Source organism: Rattus norvegicus, chromosome 6, assembly GCF_036323735.1.
Source record: "Rattus norvegicus strain BN/NHsdMcwi chromosome 6, GRCr8, whole genome shotgun sequence".
NCBI lineage: Eukaryota > Metazoa > Chordata > Mammalia > Rodentia > Muridae > Rattus > Rattus norvegicus.
Window position 1 is genome coordinate 35,431,065 of NC_086024.1, and position 19,680 is coordinate 35,450,744.

Sequence of the window (19,680 nt, forward strand, 5' to 3'; positions counted from 1 at the left end):
ATATCTTGGTTTCTCCATCTATGTTAATTGAGAGTTTTGCTGGATACAGTAACCTGGGCTGGCATTTGTGTTCTCTTAGGGTCTGTATGACATCAGTCCAGGATCTTCTGGCCTTCATAGTTTCTGGCGAGAAGTCTGGTGTGATTCTGATAGGTCTGCCTTTATATGTTACTTGACCTTTTTCCCTTACTGCTTTTAATATTCTTTCTTTATTTTGTGCGTTTGGTGTTTTGACTATTATGTGACGGGAGGTGTTTCTTTTCTGGTCCAATCTATTTGGAGTTCTGTAGGCTTCTTGTATGCCTATGGGTATCTCTTTTTTTAGATTAGGGAAGTTTTCTTCTATGATTTTGTTGAAGATATTTACTGGTCCTTTGAGCTGGGAGTCTTCACTCTCTTCTATACCTATTATCCTTAGGTTTGATCTTCTCATTGAGTCCTGGATTTCCTGTATGTTTTGGACCAGTAGCTTTTTCCGCTTTACATTATCTTTGACAGTTGAGTCAATGATTTCTATGGAATCTTCTGCTCCTGAGAGTCTCTCTTCCATCTCTTGTATTCTGTTGGTGAAGCTTGTATCTACAGCTCCTTGTCTCTTCTTTTGGTTTTCTATATCCAGGGTTGTTTCCATGTGTTCTTTCTTGATTGCTTCTATTTCCATTTTTAATTCCTTCAACTGTTTGAATGTGTTTTCCTGGAATTCTTTCAGGGATTTTTGCGATTCCTCTCTGTAGGCTTCTACTTGTTTATTAATGTTTTCCTGTGTTTCCCTAAGGGAGTTCTTCACATCTTTCTTGAAGTCCTCCAGCATCATGATCAAATATGATTTTGAAACTAGATCTTGCTTTTCTGGTGTGTTTGGATATTCCATGTTTGTTTTGGTGGGAGAATTGGGCTCCGATGATGCCAAGTAGTCTTGGTTTCTGTTGCTTGGGTTCCTGCGCTTGCCTCTCGCCATCAGATTATCTCTAGTGTTACTTTGTTCTGCTATTTCTGACAGTGGCTAGACTGTCCTATAAGCCTGTGTGGCAGGAGTGCTGTAGACCTGTTTTCCTGTTTTCTTTCAGCCAGTTATGGGAACAGAGTGTTCTGCTTTCGGGCGTGTAGTTTTTCCTCTCTACAGGTCTTCAGCTGTTCCTGTGGGCCTGTGTCTTGAGTTCACCAGGCAGCTTTCTTGCAGCAGAAAAGTTGGTCTTACCTGTGGTCCCGAGGCTCAAGTTCGCTCGTGGGGTGCTGCCCACGGGCTCTCTGCAGCGGCAGCAACCAGGAATACCTGTGCCGCCTCTTCCGGGAGCTTCAGTGCACCAGGGTTCCAGATGGCCTTTGGTGTTTTCCTCTGGCGTCCGAGATGTATGTACAGAGATCAGTCTCTTCTGGTTTCCCAGGCTTGTCTGCCTCTCTGAAGGTTTAGCTCTCCCTCCCACGGGATTTGGGTGCAGAGAACTGTTTATCCGGTCTGTTTCCTTCAGGGTCCGGCGGTGTCTCTGGCAGGGGTCCTGCCGCTCCTGGGCCCTCCCCCACGGGAGCCCAGAGGCCTTATACGGTTTCCCCTTGGGCCAGGGATGTGGGCAGGGGTGAGCAGTGTTGGTGGTCTCTTCCGCTCTGCAGCCTCAGGAGTGCCCACCTGACCAGGCGGTTGGGTCTCTCTCTCACAGGGTCTGGGGGCAGAGAGCTGCTGCGGGCCGGGATCCGAGGGTGTGGGACTTCTGGTAAACACAGAACGTGCCCGGTCCTAGAGGAATTCTGCTTCCATGTGTCCCAAGCTCACCAGGCAGCTTTCTTGCAGCAGAAAAGTTGGTCTTACCTGTGGTCCCGAGGCTCAAGCTCGCTCGTGGGGTGCTGCCCACGGGCTCTCTGCAGCGGCAGCAACCAGCGGTGTTGTTGTTCTTAGGGGCTTGCAAGCCCCGTCAGCTTAAAGACCCTGTCCGTGGAACACAGTCACACTAGAGGTCAGAGGTTCAACATAGAATTGTTTTTTGTATTGTATATTTTTATTTACATTTTAAATGTTATCACCTTTTCTAGTTTACCCTCCAGAAACCCGCTATCTTATTTCTGCCTCCTCCCCCTGCTTCCATGAGAGTGCTCCCTCAGCCACCCACCCTCTCTGCTCTGATCTCCCAAATCTGACATTCCCCCACACTGGGGCATCGAGCCTTCACAGAACCGAGGACCTCTCCTCCCATTGATGCCCCACAAGGCCATCCTCTGCTACATATGCAGGTGGCACCGTAGGTCCATCCCTGTGTTCTGTTGGGATAGTGGCTTAGTCCCTGGGAGCTCTGGATGGGAGGGGGGGTCTGGTTGGTTGATATTGTTGTTCATCTTATGGAGTTGCGAACCCCCTTCAGCCACTTCAGCTCTTTCTCTAACTCCTCCACTGGGGATTCCTTTCTCAATTCAATGGTGGCTACAAGCATCTGCCTCTGTATTTGTCAGGCTCTAGCAGGTCCTTTCAGGAGACAGCTTCTATCAGGCTTCTGTCAGCATGTAATTCTTAGCATCTGCGATATTGTCTGCATTTGGTATCTATCTATGGGATGGATCTCCCAGATGGGGCAGTCTCTGAATGGCCTTTCCTTCAGTCTCTTCTCTATACTTGACTCCATATTTCCTCCTGTGAGTATTTTTGCTCCCCCTTCTAAGAAGGTCTGAAGCATACACACATTGGTCTTCCTTCTTCTTGAGCTTCATGTGGTCTGTGAATTGTATCTTGGGTACTCAGAGCTTTTGGGTTAGTATCTACTTATCAGTTAGTGCATGCCATGTGTATTCTTTTGTGATTGGGTAACCTCACTCAGGGTGATACTTTCTAGTTCCATCCATTTGCCTAAGAATTTCATGAAGTCATTGTTTTTGATAGCTGAGTAATATTCCATTGTGTAGATGTACCACATTTTCTGTATCCATTCCTCTGTTGAAGGGCATCTGAGATCTTTCCAGCTTCTGGCTATTATAAATAAGGCTGCTATGAACATAGTGGAGCATGTGTCTTCTGGAAATCGGTCTGGTGGTTCCTGAGAAAATTGGACATAGTGCATACACTCATGGGCATATATCCGAGTGATGCTCCAACATAAAACAAGGTCACATAGTTGTCTGAAACAGTGTCATTCCCAGTGGATTAGGGAAACCCTCACTTTAGTATGACCCTTTTCCCAAAGAAAGGTCACATTCTGAAATGTGAAATATACATAGCTTTTTTGGATGTAATAAAACACTAAATATATTGGTTTAATACTGGACACATTTTCTTTTTAGTGTATTAAAATATATGTCTTGTGTCAGTAGCATGAGTTTTGGTTACTTTGATGTAATTAATACAATTTTGTTCTTCTTTTCAAGATTGATTTAGCTGTCCATTGACTTCAACAACCTCTATGGATATAATATTTGGCATCTCCACTTCTACAAAAACATCTGTTGAAATTTTCATGGGGTTCTTATTGAATCTGGAGGTCACTTAGGTAATATTGCCATATTTATGATATTAATTCCTTTCATTTATTCAGCATTATCTTTTCATTTATCTAACCATATTGTAGTCTTTCAGTGATTTTTTATAGTTTTTATTGTACAAATAGCCCACCTTGTTGCTTATAATTTACTTCTTAGCATCTGATCGTTTTTGATATTATAATGAGTAATATTACTTTACTACATTTCTTTTAAGAATGTTTACTCTGCTGTGTGGGATCACAAAAAGATCTGAGTGTTGATCGCATTATGCAGTTTTGCTGAATTCATCAATTGCTGCTAGTAGGTTTTCATTGATTACCTGGAACACAGAATCATGTTATCTGTGAATGGAGATCATTTACTGCTTCCTTCCTGATGTAGATGTCTTTTTCTCCTTTTCTTGCCTCATTAATCTTAGTAGATGTACCTGTACAATATTGAATATCAGTGGTGAAATTGGAGATCTTTGTCTCATGCTTGATTTTAGTTAGAAAGATTTCAGTCTTTAACTGCCGAGCAGGGTGTTAATTGTAAGCACATGGCTGTTTTTGATACACAGTGTGCGAACTGTAGCACCTATCTGACCTTTTCATTACTGAAAATGAACCTTCATGTTTCTCATACTTCTTGCTCCAAGTTTAAGGTACTTAACATACAGAAGTCCCCCTGCCTGTTATGTGTCAGTTCCAATTTAACCCTTGAGGCAGGAAAAATGACTGAGGGATGAGTATGTAAAAGAATTTCATGAGGACTCGGATGGATCCCTGAACACCCTCAATGGTTAACCATGATGATATTTGAAACTCCAAGTATTCAAGAATACCAGATTATTTACACACTTTCACTTTTTTATTTCAGATAGATAAACTTTTTTGTTTTTTTTTGTTTTTTTAATAATGAAACAACATAAGAAAGTTTATTGTGCATGAGAGACTACACCAAACACTTATAAATCATTATGTTGATAAATTTCTACAACAGAGAATGTTTGAGAAATTAACAAATCAGTACCTAGAGCACTTCTAATGGAATTCTATGTAACCAGCAACCATTCAACTATGCATGGTGTTTATTCACATACAACCCTCATTATGTTTTTGAAACTACAATACCCTAATATACATCATAATAAAACAGTTAAAATACATGGTCATATTACAATTGCCACTTTCCTATAAAGTAGTATTTTTTTCTCTTAAGTATTATTTACATGTATCTAGTTTGAATAAAAATTTTCCACCCATTCAGATTTTTAAAACCAAGAGAGAGATAAATTAATGACTATATTGTATTAGAGTAGCATTGTATATCTTTGTAAATTACCAAGGGAAGAGTAAGAAAAAAAGGGAGAGAAGGAAGAAAGAAAGGAAAAGGATGAGGAAAAAAGAAAGAAGGAAGAGAGGTAAGGAAGAGAAGGGTGGAGGAAGGGAAGATTGAAAGTTGGAAGAAACAAAATGAGAGATGTAAAGAAGTTGAGAGAAAGGGAAGGTAAGCACCATGGGAAAGAAATAAGAAGAAAATAGAAAACAGAAAAACAGAGAAAAGAGAATAACAGAGAGAAGAGAAAGGAAAACAATTTTAGTATTGGAACCAAATCCTCCGACTTTGTCCTCTGACTTCAGTGAGTCAGAGTTCAGCTAATCCCATACTTTTCTTCAATTGGTCTCATTTCTTTTTTTCCCATTTTTTTATTATTTTTTTTATTAACTTAAGTACTTCTTATTTACATTCCGAGTGTTATTCCCTTTCCCGGTTTCCGGGCCAACATCCCCCTAAACCCTCCCACTCCCCTTCTTTATGGGTGTTCCCCTCCCCATCCTCCCCCCATTGCCGCCCTCCCCCGAACAATCACGTTCACTGGGGATTCAGTCTTAGCAGGACCAAAGGCTTCCCCTTCCATTGGTGTTCTTACTAGGATATTCATTGCTACCTATGAGGTCAGAGTCCAGGGTCAGTCCATGTATAGTCCTTAGGTAGTGGCTTAGTCCCTGGAAGTCTGGTTGCTGGGCATTGTTGTTCATATGGGGTCTCGGGCCCCTTCAAGCTCTTCCAGTTCTTTCTCTGATTCCTTCAATGGGGTTCCTGTTCTCAGTTCAGTGGTTGGCTGTTGGCATTCGCCTCTGTATTTGCTGTATTCTGGCTGTGTCTCTCAGGAGCGATCCACATCCGGCTCCTGTCGGCCTGTACTTCTTTGCTTCATCCATCTTGTCTAATTGGGTGGCTGTATATGTGTGGGCCACATGTGGGGCAGGCTCTGAATGAGTGTTCTTCTGTCTCTCTTTTAATCTTTGCCTCTCTATTCCCTGCCACGGGTATTCTTATTCCCTTTTAAAGAAGGAGTGAAGCATTCACATTTTGATCATCCGTCTTGAGTTTCATGTGTTCTATGCAGCTAGGGTAATTTAAGCATTTGGGCTAATAGCCACTTATCAATGAGTGCATACCATGTGTGTTTTTCTGTGATTGGGTTACCTCACTCAGGATGATATTTTCCAGTTACAACCATTTGTCTATGAATTTCATAAAGTCATTGTTTTTGATAGCTGAGTAATATTCCATTGTGTAGATGTACCACATTTTCTGTATCCATTCCTCTGTAGAAGGGCATCTGGGTTCTTTCCAGCTTCTGGCTATTATAAATAAGGCTGCGATGAACATAGTGGAGCACGTGTCTTTTTTACATGTTGGGGCATCTTTTGGGTATATGTCCAAGAGAGTTATAGCTGGATCCTCAGGTAGTTCAATGTCCAATTTTCTGAGGAACCTCCAGACTGATTTCCAGAATGGTTGTACCAGTCTGCAATCCCACCAACAATGGAGGAGTGTTCCTCTTTCTCCACATCCTCGCCAGCATTTGCTGTCACCTGAGTTTTTGATCTTAGCCATTCTCACTGGTGTGAGGTGAAATCTCAGGGTTGTTTTGATTTGCATTTCCCTGATGACTAAAGATGTTGAACATTTCTTTAGGTGTTTCTCAGCCATTCAGCATTCCTCAGCTGTGAATTCTTTGTTTAGTTCTGAACCCCATTTTTTAATAGGGTTATTTGTCTCCCTGCGGTCTAACTTCTTGAGTTCTTTGTATATTTTGGATATAAGCCCTCTATCTGTTGTAGGATTTGTAAAGATCTTTTCCCAATCTGTTGGTTGTCATTTTGTCCTAACCACAGTGTCCTAGATAAACTTTTAAGATCGATGTTTGTGATGATTCATCTGCATTGTCAACTTGATTGGATTAAGAACTGCTCAGAGTATTAGGGAAGTACACTTTGTCCTGTGCCTATACAGGAGATCATTTCAAGGGAGGATTAATTTTGAAAACAGTGTGGGCTTTATCCTCACTAGAGGTAGGTTTCCATAGAAAAGAAACTTGACAAATGGAAAAAACCAGTTCAACACTAGGCTTCATTTGTTTTTGCTTTTAAAATGTTGATCCAATGTGTCTGATTTCTTCATATTCTTATTGTAATCATGCTATCCCTGCTTCTCTGCTATGAAGGACTGTTTTCCCAAAGACCAAGGGCTAAACTAAAGAGCTCCTGTAGGAACTTGCTTCTTAGGGATTTCATAACAGCAGTGAGAAAGCAGATATAGAATATATGTTGGATTTCTTATAGGAAATAATGTTTGCTTATCTAAAATTCAAATTGACTTGGACAGTCTACAGTTTTGTTAACTCTTGTGGAATTGTGAATATTTTTGGCATAAAGTTATAGTATTCTTTATCTCATGGACAAATTTATATTTAAGTTTTTCTAGATCCAAATTGGAGGTTAGATTAGAAACCAAGCAAGGGCCAATAATGTGAACTGATATGAACATTCTCAGTGCTACATTTCTTTCTTGCTTTGTTTTAAATTATGTACCACATATGATCAATACTGTTGATGACTGTTATCTACTTTGACTTTGGTGATAAAATGCTCTGCTCCTTTACGTTTCCCACTTGACATCGCAATATAGCTATGGCTATTAGGATTTTGTAAGTCACAATGGGAGACGGAGTCACTTAGACTATCATTTACTCCTCAAGATTTTATAATATTAATGAGCCCTGTTCTATGATCAATTGTCCTACCCTGTCCATGGAACTCCAGGCGTCATACTAGGTGTTTCTTAATAGCATTCTTTTAGTCTTTTCAAATGGGTGCATCTTCTTCCCCATTTTGGCAACACAGTTTTCAAGGTGGGAGTGGTATTTAGCCTACCATGGCATATACAGTCCAACAGTAACTTTCCTTCTCTCCCCCATTATCTTGAATCTCTAATAGGGCAACAAGCCTCTCTTCATCCATCCTCATCACCAAATGGGTATTTCTGATATTCAGTTTATTTATCGTTGTTTGTCTTTCTGTCTGTCTGTTCATTTGCTTGAAATTTGTCATTTTTTTGGAAAAGGTCTCTTGTAGTCCAGGCTGCCCTCAAAAATGTTATGTAGCTGAGATAGATTTTGAACTTCTGATCCTCCTGCCTCTACCTTGGATTACTGCTACTACAGTTGCGTACCGCCCTGTCAGACTGATTGATATAGATAAAAGTCTAGTTATTTTCTGCAAGAAAATATTATTTTTGTTTACTTTATCATTGAACTTGGTGCCTTTCACACAACTGACACTATGTTTTCACAAACTTAGTTATATTATGGTTAGTTCTGTCATACTCTGATATGCACAGATCCAGGAGATCACTAGCATCTTTCAATGAACTTTAATCATCTTTTAGTTCTTAATATTTTTCTGGCTGGTTTTGTGTATCAACTTGACACAAGCTGGAGTTATCATAGAGAAAGGAGTCTCCTTTGAAGAAATGCCTCCATGAAATAGAGCTGTAAGGCATTTTCTCAATTAGGATCAAATGTGGGAGGGCCCACTGTGGGTGGTTCTGGGTTCTATAAGAAAGCAAGCTGAGCGAGCCAGGGAAAGCAAGCCAGTAAGCAGTATCCGTCCCTGGCTTCTGTGTCAGCTCCGCGTGCTATGCTGTGTGAGTTCCAGTGCTGCTTTTCTTCTAGGATGAACAACAATGGGGAAGTATAAGCTGAATAACCCCTTTTCTTCCCCACTTGCTTCTTTTTTTTTTTGGTTCTTTTTTTTTTCCGGAGCTGGGGACCGAACCCAGGGCCTTGCGCTTCCTAGGTAAGCGCTCTACCACTGAGCTAAATCCCCAGCCCCAGCCCCCCCCCCACTTGCTTCTTGATCATGATGTTTTATGCAAGTGTAGAAACTCTGACTAAGACAAACTGGTACTCAGAGTTGGGTATTCCTGTGACAGCCTGGTCATGTTTTTATGAGTATGTGGAAGAATTTTGGGGCTTTGAGCTAGAAGAGCCAATAAGAGTTAAGAGCTCTGTGTGATGTTCATGTAGGTGCTTGGAAGATAATGTTGAGAACAGTGCAGAAGATGGAGGCTTGGCTTGTGACATTTCAGAGGGAAGATTAAAGACTCTCATCAGGGCCATTGCTATTTTGATTGTGAATATTCTGTGGTTTTGCTTTGCTGGGGCTAGAGAATCAGCTCTGATTAACAATATACCAGAACTACTAAGGCAAAACCTTTGTATTACTGGGACAATTGATACAGGTCAGCTGGAGCTAAGAAATTAGCAGTGATTAAGAAAAGACTAGCATCACTAAGCTGAAATCTTCTGGGAAGTGTTTCCTGAGAGTTCAGAGAAATTATGTTCCAGAGGCAACCATGGTATTACCTCATGTTGGCAGCCAGACTTGGTAAAGTATAAGAGTCAACCAGGTGCTACTGGTTTTGAAACATGAAGGGGTAGCAGCTGATGATTGGTACTGTGAGAGACTAGGAGAGTCCATTGGTGAAGGTATAACCTTAGTAGCAATTGAAGGCCCAGGACTGAAGGGGTCATGCAGAGAAGTTGACCGTGAAATGAGCCCATAACAGGTTATTTATGAAAGTGCAATTCAGTTGTAGCAGAAGACATCAGGGTTTTTGTCTAGTACCACGATGCTAGTACCAGGAGATGACTAAGAATAGCAGCAGCAGTGGAGTACAGGCAGCTGGAGCATAAAAGACAAGGTGTATGCTACAAAGCACAAAGCTGGAGAAGAGACCCAAATCCTTGGAGGCGCACAGAATATTGTGAGCAGATCCCAGTTAGAGTTTGATTTTGATTTTGATTGTGTCAGTGCCCTGATATTTTTCCCTCTTGAAGTAAGAAAGTATTATAGTGGAGCCCACAGTTAAGAGACTTTGAATTGTAAAGATACTTTGAATTTCAAAAGATTGGACATTTTAAAGGGTTTGAAGTATTAATATGTAAGAATTTATAAAGACTGTTGGATCTTTAAACTTATTTAGACCTTGGGGATGAATAAGATAGTAAGGGTTGAGGCTTGATAGTGATGTGTTTGTATGTCAAGTTGACAAGGGGTCAGTCGTGCTGGCTGATTTTGTGTGTCAAATTAACACAAGCTGGAGTTGTCACAGAGAAAGAAGTCTCTCTTGAGGAAATGCCTCCATGAGACCCAGCTGTAAGGCATTTTCTCAACTTGTGATCAGGGTGGTACCATCCCTGGGTTGATAGTCCTATATTCTATAAGAAAGCAAGCTGAGCAAGTCAGGATAAGCAAGCCAGTAAGCAGCATTCCTACACAGCTTCTGCACCAAGTCCTGCCTCCAAGGTCCTAACCTGTGTGAGTTCCAGTCCTGACTTTCTTTGGTGATCAACAGCAATGTGGAAGGGTAAGCCGAATAAACCCTTTCCTTCCCAACTTGCTTCTTGTTCATGATGTTTTGTGCAGGAATAGAAACCCTGACTGTGACAAACATGATGTGAACCCTTTACCCATTCAGATGTCTTTCTAAATGACGGAGTTCTTAAAGGGACATGCACAAACTTCTTCTGTCTTTTAGTATTTTAAATTTTAAATCTTTACGAATTTTAAATCTCTGGATAGAAAAGAGCCATATAGAATTCCCTTTTCTTTCTCAAAGGTGATCATTGATTCCTCTAAGCTTTTAAATAAGATCATGATAGGATAACAGTAACTATTGCAAAGATTTTCTTTAAAAGGAGTTATTGGAAGTCCCACACCCGCGGATCCCGGCCCGCAGCAGCTCTCTGCTCCCAGACCCGGTGAGAGAGAGACCCAACCGCCTGGTCAGGTGGGCACTCCTGAGGCTGCAGAGCGGAAGAGACCACCAACACTGCTCACCCCTGCCCACATCCCTGGCCCAAGAGGAAACTGTATAAGGCCTCTGGGCTCCCGTGGGGGAGGGCCCAGGAGCGGCAGGACCCCAGCCAGAGACACCGCCGGACCCTGAAGGAAACAGACCGGATAAACAGTTCTCTGCACCCAAATCCCGTGGGAGGGAGAGCTAAACCTTCAGAGAGGCAGACAGGCCTGGGAAACCAGAAGAGACTGCTCCCTGCACACACATCTCGGATGCCAGAGGAAAAAGCCAAAGACCATCTGGAACCCTGGTGCACTGAAGCTCCCGGAAGGGGCGGCACAGGTCTTCCTGGTTGCTGCCGCTGCAGAGAGCCCCTGGACAGCACCCCACGAGCAAACCTGAGCCTCGGGACCACAGGTAAGACCAAATTTTCTGCTGCAAGAAAGCTGCCTGGTGAACTCAAGACACAGGCCCACAGGAACAGCTGAAGACCTGTAGAGAGGAAAAACTACACGCCCGAAAGCAGAACACTCTGTCCCCATAACTGACTGAAAGAGAGGAAAACAGGTCTACAGCACTCCTGACACACAGGCTTATAGGACAGTCTAGCCACTGTCAGAAATAGCAGAACAAAGTAACACTAGAGATAATCTGATGGCCAGAGGCAAGTGCAGGAACCCAAGCAACAGAAACCAAGACTACATGCCATCATCGGAGCCCAATTCTCCCACCAAAACAAACATGGAATATCCAAACACACCAGAAAAGCAAGATCTAGTTTCAAAATCATATTTGATCATGATGCTGGAGGACTTCAGGAAAGACCTGAACACACTTAGGGAAGCACAGGAAAACATTAATAAACAAGTAAAAGCCTACAGAGAGGAATCGCAAAAATCCCTGAAAGAATTCCAGGAAAACACAATCAAACAGTTGAAGGAATTAAAAATGGAAATAGAAGCAATCAAGAAAGAACACATGGAAACAACCCTGGATATAGAAAACCAAAAGAAGAGACAAGGAGCTGTAGATACAAGCTTCACCAACAGAATACAAGAGATGGAAGAGAGAATCTCAGGAGCAGAAGATTCCATAGAAATCATTGACTCAACTGTCAAAGATAATGTAAAGCGGAAAAAGCTACTGGTCCAAAACATACAGGAAATCCAGGACTCAATGAGAAGATCAAACCTAAGGATAATAGGTATAGAAGAGAGTGAAGACTCCCAGCTCAAAGGACCAGTAAATATCTTCAACAAAATCATAGAAGAAAACTTCCCTAACCTAAAAAAAGAGATACCCATAGACATACAGGAAGCCTACAGAACTCCAAATAGATTGGACCAGAAAAGAAACACCTCCCGTCACATAATTGTCAAAACACCAAACGCACAAAATAAAGAAAGAATATTAAAAGCAGTAAGGGAAAAAGGTCAAGTAACATATAAAGGGAGACCTATCAGAATCACACCAGACTTCTCGCCAGAAACTATGAAGGCCAGAAGATCCTGGACTGATGTTATACAGACCCTAAGAGAACACAAATGCCAGCCCAGATTACTGTATCCAGCAAAACTCTCAATTAACATCGATGGAGAAACCAAGATATTCCATGACAAAACCAAATTTACACAATATCTTTCTACAAATCCAGCACTACAATGGATAATAAATGGTAAAGCCCAACATAAGGAGGCAAGCTATACCCTAGAAGAAGCAAGAAACTAATCGTCTTGGCAACAAAACAAAGAGAATGAAAGCACACAAACATAACCTCACATCAAATATGAATATAACGGGAAGCAATAATCACTATTCCTTAATATCTTTCAATATCAATGGCCTCAACTCCCCAATAAAAAGACATAGATTAACAAACTGGATACGCAACGAGGACCCTGCATTCTGCTGCCTACAGGAAACACACCTCAGAGACAAAGACAGACACTATCTCAGAGTGAAAGGCTGGAAAACAACTTTCCAAGCAAATGGTCAGAAGAAGCAAGCTGGAGTAGCCATTCTAATATCAAATAAAATCAATTTCCAACTAAAAGTCATCAAAAAAGATAAGGAAGGACACTTCATATTCATCAAAGGAAAAATCAACCAAGATGAACTCTCAATCCTAAATATCTATGCCCCAAATACAAGGGCACCTACATATGTAAAAGAAACCTTACTAAAGCTCAAAACACACATTGCACCTCACACAATAATAGTGGGAGATTTCAACACCCCACTCTCATCAATGGACAGATCATGGAAACAGAAATTAAACAGTGATGTAGACAGACTAAGAGAAGTCATGAGCCAAATGGACTTAACGGATATTTATAGAACATTCTATCCTAAAGCAAAAGGATATACCTTCTTCTCAGCTCCTCATGGTACTTTCTCCAAAATTGACCATATAATTGGTCAAAAAACGGGCCTCAACAGGTACAGAAAGATAGAAATAATCCCATGCGTGCTATCGGACCACCACGGCCTAAAACTGGTCTTCAATAACAATAAGGGAAGAATGCCCACATATACGTGGAAATTGAACAATGCTCTACTCAATGATAACCTGGTCAAGGAAGAAATAAAGAAAGAAATTAAAAACTTTTTAGAATTTAATGAAAATGAAGATACAACATACTCAAACTTATGGGACACAATGAAAGCTGTGCTAAGAGGAAAACTCATAGCGCTGAGTGCCTGCAGAAAGAAACAGGAAAGAGCATATGTCAGCAGCTTGACAGCACACCTAAAAGCTCTAGAACAAAAAGAAGCAAATACACCCAGGAGGAGTAGAAGGCAGGAAATAATCAAACTCAGAGCTGAAATCAACCAAGTAGAAACAAAAAGGACCATAGAAAGAATCAACAGAACCAAAAGTTGGTTCTTTGAGAAAATCAACAAGATAGATAAACCCTTAGCCAGACTAACGAGAGGACACAGAGAGTGTGTCCAAATTAACAAAATCAGAAATGAAAAGGGAGACATAACTACAGATTCGGAGGAAATTCAAAAAATCATCAGATCTTACTATAAAAACCTATATTCAACAAAATTTGAAAATCTTCAGGAAATGGACAATTTCCTAGACAGATACCAGGTATCGAAGTTAAATCAGGAACAGATAAACCAGTTAAACAACCCCATAACTCCTAAGGAAATAGAAGCAGTCATTAAAGGTCTCCCAACCAAAAAGAGCCCAGGTCCAGACGGGTTTAGTGCAGAATTCTATCAAACCTTCATAGAAGACCTCATACCAATATTATCCAAACTATTCCACAAAATTGAAACAGATGGAGCCCTACCGAATTCCTTCTATGAAGCCACAATTACTCTTATACCTAAACCACACAAAGACACAACAAAGAAAGAGAACTTCAGACCAATTTCCCTTATGAATATCGACGCAAAAATACTCAATAAAATTCTGGCAAACCGAATTCAAGAGCACATCAAAACAATCATCCACCATGATCAAGTAGGCTTCATCCCAGGCATGCAGGGATGGTTTAATATACGGAAAACCATCAACGTGATCCATTATATAAACAAACTGAAAGAACAGAACCACATGATCATTTCATTAGATGCTGAGAAAGCATTTGACAAAATTCAACACCCCTTCATGATAAAAGTCCTGGAAAGAATAGGAATTCAAGGCCCATACCTAAACATAGTAAAAGCCATATACAGCAAACCAGTTGCTAACATTAAACTAAATGGAGAGAAACTTGAAGCAATCCCACTAAAATCAGGGACTAGACAAGGCTGCCCACTCTCTCCCTACTTATTCAATATAGTTCTTGAAGTTCTAGCCAGAGCAATCAGACAACAAAAGGAGATCAAAGGGATACAGATCGGAAAAGAAGAGGTCAAAATATCACTATTTGCAGATGACATGATAGTATATTTAAGTGATCCCAAAAGTTCCACCAGAGAACTACTAAAGCTGATAAACAACTTCAGCAAAGTGGCTGGGTATAAAATTAACTCAAATAAATCAGTTGCCTTCCTCTATACAAAAGAGAAACAAGCCGAGAAAGAAATTAGGGAAACGACACCCTTCATAATAGACCCAAATAATATAAAGTACCTCGGTGTGACTTTAACCAAGCAAGTAAAAGATCTGTACAATAAGAACTTCAAGACACTGAGGAAAGAAATTGAAGAAGACCTCAGAAGATGGAAAGATCTCCCATGCTCATGGTTTGGCAGGATTAATATGGTAAAAATGGCCATTTTACCAAAAGCAATCTACAGATTCAATGCAATCCCCATCAAAATACCAATCCAATTCGTCAAAGAGTTAGACAGAACAATTTGCAAATTCATCTGGAATAACAAAAAACCCAGGATAGCTAAAGCTATCCTCAACAATAAAAGGACTTCAGGGGGAATCACTATCCCTGAACTCAAGCAGTATTACAGAGCAATAGTGATAAAAACTGCATGGTATTGGTACAGAGACAGACAGATAGACCAATGGAATAGAATTGAAGACCCAGAAATGAACCCACACACCTATGGTCACTTGATTTTTGACAAAGGAGCCAAAACCATCCAATGGAAAAAAGATAGCATTTTCAGCAAATGGTGCTGGTTCAACTGGAGGGCAACATGTAGAAGAATGCAGATCGATCCATCCTTATCACCCTGTACAAAGCTTAAGTCCAAGTGGATCAAGGACCTCCACATCAAACCAGACACACTCAAACTAATAGAAGAAAAACTAGGGAAGCATCTGGAACACATGGGCACTGGAAAAAATTTCCTGAACAAAACACCAATGGCTTATGCTCTAAGATCAAGAATCGACAAATGGGATCTCATAAAACTGCAAAGCTTCTGTAAGGCAAAGGACACTGTGGTTAGGACAAAATGGCAACCAACAGATTGGGAAAAGATCTTTACCAATCCTACAACAGATAGAGGCCTTATTTCCAAAATATACAAAGAACTCAAGAAGTTAGACCGCAGGGAAACAAATAACCCTATTAAAAAATGGGGTTCAGAGCTAAACAAAGAATTCACAGCTGAGGAATGCCGAATGGCTGAGAAACACCTAAAGAAATGTTCAACATCTTTAGTCATAAGGGAAATGCAAATCAAAACAACCCTGAGATTTCACCTCACACCAGTGCGATTGGCTAAGATCAAAAACTCAGGTGACAGCAGATGCTGGCGAGGATGTGGAGAAAGAGGAACACTCCTCCATTGTTGGTGGGATTGCAGACTGGTAAAACCATTCTGGAAATCAGTCTGGAGGTTCCTCAGAAAATTGGACATTGAACTGCCTGAGGATCCAGCTATACCTCTCTTGGGCATATACCCAAAAGATGCCTCAACATATAAAAGAGACACGTGCTCCACTATGTTCATCGCAGCCTTATTTATAATAGCCAGAAAATGGAAAGAACCCAGATGCCCTTCAACAGAGGAATGGATACAGAAAATGTGGTACATCTACACAATGGAATATTACTCAGCTATCAAAAACAACGAGTTTATGAAATTCATAGGCAAATGGTTGGAACTGGAAAATATCATCCTGAGTGAGCTAACCCAATCACAGAAAGACATACATGGTATGCACTCATTGATAAGTGGCTATTAGCCCAAATGCTTGAATTACCCTAGATCCCTAGAACAAACGAAACTCAAGACGGATGATCAAAATGTGAATGCTTCACTCCTTCTTTAAATGAGGAAAAAGAATACCCTTGGCAGGGAAGGGAGAGGCAAAGATTAAAACAGAGACTGAAGGAACACCCATTCAGAGCCTGCCCCACATGTGGCCCATACATATACAGCCACCCAATTAGACAAGATGGATGAAGCAAAGAAGTGCAGACCGACAGGAGCCGGATGTAGATCGCTCCTGAGAGACACAGCCAGAATACAGCAAATATAGAGGCGAATGCCAGCAGCAAACCACTGAACTGAGAATAGGTCCCCTATTGAAGGAATCAGAGAAAGAACTGGAAGAGCTTGAAGGGGCTCGAGACCCCAAAAGTACAACAATGCCAAGCAACCAGAGCTTCCAGGGACTAAGCCACTACCTAAAGACTATACATGGACTGACCCTGGACTCTGACCCCATAGGTAGCAATGAATATCCTAGTAAGAGCACCAGTGGAAGGGGAAGCCCTGGGTCCTGCTAAGACTGAACCCCCAGTGAACTAGTCTATAGGGGGAGGGCGGCAATGGGGGGAGGGTTGGGAGGGGAACACCCATAAGGAAGGGGAGGGGGGAGGGGGATGTTTGCCCGGAAACCGGGAAAGGGAATAACACCCGAAATGTATATAAGAAATACTCAAGTAAATAAAAAAAAAAAGGAGTTATTAAGTTATTACTGTGTATTGCCTGAAACTCTCAGAATGAGATATGTCTCTATGATAGTCTCTCAAGTGTGAGGAATCTCTCAGTGGCACACATATACGGCCAAGCTTTTTCCTCTTCACTCACTCATCTTCATATCTAATTTTGAGGTTAGTTAGTTCACAGTGCCGAACACCCTTCCTCAGCAAAGTTTCAGTGTGCCAGTATTCACAAGCTGTAGGATCATGAGGAGCCCTGAACTGGACTCTATTCTAGTGTCGGTTTCTGCTCAGTGCTCTTAAACTATCAGGTTGGCTTATGCTACTCAGAAGCTAAACCAGGTAATAACTCTATACTCTTAATGTCTTTATTGGTGTCCATTTGATCCATTTGTGTGTGTGTGTGTGTGTGTGTGTGTGTGTGTGTGTCTGTGTCTGTGTTTGTGTTTGTGTGCGCATGCACGCACGCACGTTTATGTATATCAGAGAGAAAGAAAGGTAGAGATTACTCATATAAAATGTCATAATCTCCATACATAGTTATAAGAAGTTAATATGAGTTTTCATTGAATTTTATACAAATGAGCACCACACATTTAATTTCTGGTTCCTATCTAGTTATAATAAAAACCAAAGAGATTGAATTTTATGCTTATTTTAGATGAACTTTAATGTCTAACAGGTGTGAGGCCTGTCAAGGATGTGACTTATGGAATTGAGTTAATGAGAACTTACACATATTAAAGAAATAGTCAGCTGTCAGTTTAAAGAGCTTTTGGATAGCTTTGCTAGGTAAGCTTCCAGAGTTTCTCAGACATAGGCACAAGTTCTTCTGCTCTGTCTTTAGTGACAGAAGACTCTCAGGGACCTATTCCAGTTTCGTGGAAATCTGCTGAGTGAATCAGCACTTGGTTAATACCTTACATCAGCAGCATAAACGAAGAACACTGCACAAAGTACCGTGAGATGGTGGAAAGCTAATTTTCTGTCTGAGGATGATAAGGAACAAGGGAAGTCCTTTCTGGGTGATACATCAAGGTGATGATTTGCCCCATTAGGACAATTTGTTTTCTATTTCTTAAAATAGATATAACTGTGGGAAATGACAGATGGAGGTCAGGAAAAAATTCATGAAGTCCTTCACCTGGCATTCATAAATCAATGACTTGGTCCTAGCGAATTGTCTAAAAATACATTTCTCTTTCAGATGAAGGAGATTAGTGGAAAGAAGAAAGTGTTGACTGCAATAACTGAGGACAGCATCTCTGGCACTAATAACTATCTTATTGTATTATGTAGAGGACATGGAGAGTTCCCATGCATTTGTACTTATCCAGGAAAACACACTTCCCTAAATGCCCACACACCTACATAGATATGTGCACTTATGGGTATGACTATATTCTAGTTACTTGTTTTATTGCTGTAATAAAAAAAACTGACAAAACCAACTTAAACAGGAATGGCTTAGTAGACTCATGGTTTGAACAAATGGTACATGGTGGGAAATTCATAGTAAGCAACTGGTCATTTTTTCTCCATTTAGGAAGAGAAGAGTATTGAGGGCTGGGGCTCAGTTCCCCTCTTTTTTCTCCAGCCTAGGATTTCATCCCATGGAATGGTGCCACACACAATTAAGATGGCTCTTCCTACTTTTATTGACCTTCTTTAAATCATCTCTTAGTGCAAAGATCAGAGGTTAATCTGACACAGATCATCCTTCACAGTTGTTCTCAGAGTCTTCTTTCTTGGGCAATTCAAGGTTCAGCTGAACATTACTATAAACTATTTCAAAGTGGGTATTAGTTGAAATCCTGTTAAGTTTATAATGAGAAGGCAATTAAGTTAAGTATTTTGTCACAGAGTAGGGGGAGAGTTAACCAAAAATATAATAAGATAACATATATCAAATCTTCCTATAAGAAAAACTGTCCATTCAGAAGGGATTATGTTGGAACAGTAATCTAATTTAGGCATTTAGATCTATTTATTTTATTTCATATGCATAAGTATTTTGCTTGAATATACACACGTGCTCATGAATGTACCTGGTGTGTACCAGATTTCAGAAGAGGCACTGGATTCCCTGATTGGAGTTATAGATGCTTGTGAGCCACCATGTGGTTGTTTGAACCAAACCCTATTCTTAACTGTTGAGTTGTCTTAGCAGATCATATACATATAGATATGTATATATACATATACGTTTGCATGTATATGTATGTATATATGTTTTGCATTATAAAGCTATAATATATTATAACAATATATATCATTTAATATATATTAAAAATCTAAGCACCGATTGTTGGTATCAGGAACCAGTTTAACATTTGCATATCACTGATGTCACCCATAGGTGATAGGGACCTGTGCATCTGTTGCCATGGCAATGGCCATACATTCTTAGAGTTCATTTGGTTAACCTACCATCTTTACCTGCTAGCGATTATGTGACAGCCTAAATAAAAGGGAGACCCTTCCTGACCTTTGCCCCTTCTTCTCTCTCTTCCCCCCTTTGTTTCTATTGCCCCTTTTGTCCTCTTCCACCACAATAAACCTCTCTCACATGGAGCTTCATTGTCCATACATGAGCCTCAATTTTATCACAACACCAACACCAACATCAGTTCCCAATATTTGTCATTGTATGACATAAAAATCTTGAGTTGAGAATGCCTTAAGTTCAAAATAAAATACTGATTTCTAAAATTCCCTTTTGAACTATGAATCTGTAACCTTTTCAACTTACAATCATGTACAACCTAAA